The sequence below is a fragment of the Dipodomys spectabilis genome, unplaced genomic scaffold (assembly GCF_019054845.1).
Source record: "Dipodomys spectabilis isolate Male_0828 unplaced genomic scaffold, ASM1905484v1 ptg000953l, whole genome shotgun sequence".
Classification (NCBI taxonomy): Eukaryota; Metazoa; Chordata; class Mammalia; order Rodentia; family Heteromyidae; genus Dipodomys; species Dipodomys spectabilis.
Genome location: NW_024871630.1, coordinates 111174 through 115010, shown reverse-complemented (window position 1 = coordinate 115010; position 3837 = coordinate 111174).

The window sequence follows — 3837 nt, the reverse complement described above, 5'->3', positions numbered from 1 at the left end:
GATCTTTCTAGCTATGTCCTTTGCCATGCAGAAGCTCTGCAATTTCATGCAATCCCATTTGTCCAACCATTCTTTGATTTGTTGTGTTTCTGGGTCTCTATCAAGAAAATTTCACCATATGCCAAGTAGACTTTTGGTTTCTCCTATTCAATCCTATAATGTCTTCAGAGTGTCTGCTTTGACTCTGAAGTCTTTGATCCATTTGGGTTTGATTCTGGTGCAAGGTGATATATAAGGATCTAGCTTTAGTTTTCTACAAGTAGTTAATCAATTTTGCCAGCACCATTTACTGAAGAGACTGTTTTTCTTCCATTATATTTTGAGGTCTCTTGTCGAAGATTAGATGGCTATAGGTCTATAGGTTCATCTCTGGGTTTTCAATTCTATTACATTGGTTTTGAGTTCTGTTCTTGTGCCAGTACCAAGCTGTTTTGACTACTATGGCTTTGTAGTAGATTTTGAAATTTGGTATTAATATTCTTCCAGTACTGTTCTTTCTGTTAAGGATCATTTTCTATTTGGTGTCTTTTATTGTTCCATATGAATTTTTGGATTGCCTCTTCCATTTCCTTGAAGAATGACTTTGGAATATTGATGGGTATTGCATTGAATTTGTAGATAGCCATGAGAAGTATTGCCATTTTCACGATGTTGATCTTTTCAATCCAGGAGAATGGGAGTTTTTGCCAGTTTCTAAGTTCTGTTTTGATTTCCTTTTTCAGGTTTTTAAAGTTTTCATCATAGAGGTCCTTCACTTTTTTGGTTCAGTTAATTCCTAGGTATTTTATTGGAGTTGCTCTCCTGATTTCAGCCACATTTTTCTCATTACTGGCATGTAGAAAAGCCATTGATTTTTGAGGGTTAATTTTATACCCTGATACTTTGCCAAAGTTTTGAATCACCTTGAGTAATTTGGGAGTGGAGTCTGTGGGATTCTTTAAATACAAGATCCTGTCGTCTGCAAAGAGGGAGAGTTTTACTTCTTCTTTCCTTATTTGGATCCCCTTTATGTTTGCATCTTGTCTTATTGCTGTTGCTAGGCATTCTAATACTAGATTGAAGAGAAGTGGAGAAAGTGGGCATCCTTGTCTCATTCCTGAGTTTAGAGGAAATGGCTTTAGTTTTTCAACATTGTGTATATTACTGGCTGTAGGTTTGTCATATACAACCTTTATAGTATTAAGGAAGGTTCCATGGATTCCTAGTTTTTCCAGAACCTTCATCATAAAGGGGTATTGGCTCTTGTCAAATGCTTTTTCTGCATCTATTGAGATAACCATGTGATTATTATCCTTGCTCTTCTTGATGTAATTAATTACATTAATTGATTTGCGTATATTGAACCAGCTTTGCATCCCTGAAATGAATCTTGTTTGATCGTGATGTACGATTTTTTGATGAATTGTTGAAGTCGCTTTGCGAAAATTTTATTGAGAAGTTTTGCGACAAAGTTCATCAAAGTTATGGGTCTATAGTTCTCTTTATTTGATGAGTCCCTGCCTGGTTTTAGGATGAGGGTTATTATAGCTTCATAGAATGAATTTCGTAGTGCACTTTCTCTTTCAATTTCATTGAAGAGTTGAAGGAGTATTGGTGTCAGCTCTGTTTTGAAGGCCTTATTGAATTCTGCTGTAAAGCAATCTGGTCCTGGGCTTTTCTTAGATGGGAGGTGTGTTATTGCTTTTTCTATTTCAATGCTTGATATGGACCTGTTAAGATGGTTTGAGTCATCTTGGTTTAGTTTTGGCATGTCGATATTTGCTCGGAAAAGGTCCATTCCTGCTAAGTTCTCAAATTTATTAGCATAAAGTTTTGAGAAGTGTTCCCTTATAATGTTCTGAATCTTGGTAGTTTTTGTGTTGATGTTTCCATTCTCATCTCTGAGTTTATTTATTTGGATGTGTTCTCTTCTTTTTCTGATAAGATTTGCTAAGGGTCTGTCAATTTTGTTAATTTTTTCGAAGAACCAACTCTTTGTTTTGTTGATTCTTTCTGTGGTTATTTTGGATCCTAATACATTTAATTCTGTTTTAATTTAATTTTATATCTTTCCATCCACTGGATTGTGGGTTATCTTGCTGCTTTTTTTTCAAGGATGCTCATCTTTCTCATTAAATTGTTGCTTTCAGATCTCTCCAATTTGTTGATGTTGGAACTCAGAGCTATAAACTTGCCTCTGAGTACTGCCTTGCTGTGTCCCAGAGGAGCTGGTAGTTTGTGTGCTCATTTTTGTTATATATCATGAACACTTGAATTTTTATTCTAATCTCTTCCATGACCCACTGGTCGTTAAATAGTGTGTAGTTCACCCTCCGTGTGTTACAGGAGGCTTTTGGTGTTGAATTCTAATTTTATTCCCTTGTGATCTGAGAGAATGCAAGGTATGACTTCAATGTTTCTAAATTTGGACAATTTTGCTTTGTGACCTAAAATGTGGTCTGTTTTGGAAAATAGTCCATGTGCTGCTGAGAAGAACCTGTATTCTGATGCTGCTGGGTGAAATATTCGGTAGCTGTCTGTTAAATCTAGTTGATCTATGCAGTTGTTTAGGTCTGCGGTTTCTCTGTTGAGATTTTGCCATTTTGATTTATCTAGTGGGGATAGTGGTGTGTTAAAGTCTCTGACAATTAATGTCTTTGGATCTATATGAGATTTGAGATAAAGTAGTGTTTCTTGGATAAATTTGCATGCTCCTTTTTTTGGCTAATATTTAGAATTGTAATATCCTCCTGAAGGAGAAATCCCTTTATTAGTATGGAGTGACCTTCTTTATCTGTTCCCACTAATTTTAATTTGAAGTCTATTTTATCTGATATTAGGCTTGCAACTCCCGCCTGTATATGGGGGCTGTTTGTTTGGTAGATTTTGTTCCAGCCTTGCCCATTGAAAATGTGTTTGTTTTTACGGGCAAGCAGATGGAAGAATCTTGCTTTTTAATCCAACTAGAGAGTCTATGTAGTTTGATTGGAGAGTGAATCCGTGAATGTGGAGAGATAGGATTGAGAGGTATTTGGGAGTTCCTGACATTTTATCCACCTTCTTGGGGCCTGCAGCAACTCGGTTCTTCCTATGATTCTTGGATTCTCAGTTTGGGTGTGGTTTCTTGGCCTTTACTGTGGTCTTGTTGTTTTTTTATGTGTAGAACATCTTTAATATCTTTTGTAGGACTGGTTTGGTGGCGATATATTGTTTCAATTTTTGGTTGCTTTGGACCATTTTTATTTTACCTTCAATTATGAAGGTGAGTTTAGCTGGGTACAGTACTTTTGGTTGATAGTTGTTTGTCTTTAGGGCATGCCAAACATCATTCCAGGTTCTTCTTGTTTTGATTGTCTCTGCTGAGAAATCTGAGGTGATTCTAATTGTTTTCCCTTTATAGGTGATTGATCTTTTCTCCTTGACAGCTTTAAGGATGTTTTCCTTTGCCTGAATTGATCCTGTACAGGTTATAATGTGACTGTGGTCTGTCCTGTTCAGGTCTGGTCTATTTAGAGTTCTAAAAGCTTCTTGTGTATGAATAGGCCTATTTTTTGCATGTTTGGGAAGTACTCTGCTAGGATCTTGTTAAAAAAATATCCTAGATCATTAACTTCTGTCTCTAGATTCTCCTCTACACTCATTATCCTTAGATTAGGCCTTCTGATGGTATCTTCCAAGTTTTGGATAGATCTATCGTATATCTTGGATTTGTCTGGGATGGTTGTAGGTTGTTTCTCTATAATATCTAGGCTGTCTTCAATCCCTGAGATTCGATCTTCTGCATGGTCTAACCTACTTTCAAGACTTTGTACTTTGTGTTTTATTTCATTCCATTCCCTTCTAATTGGATGGTTGTGA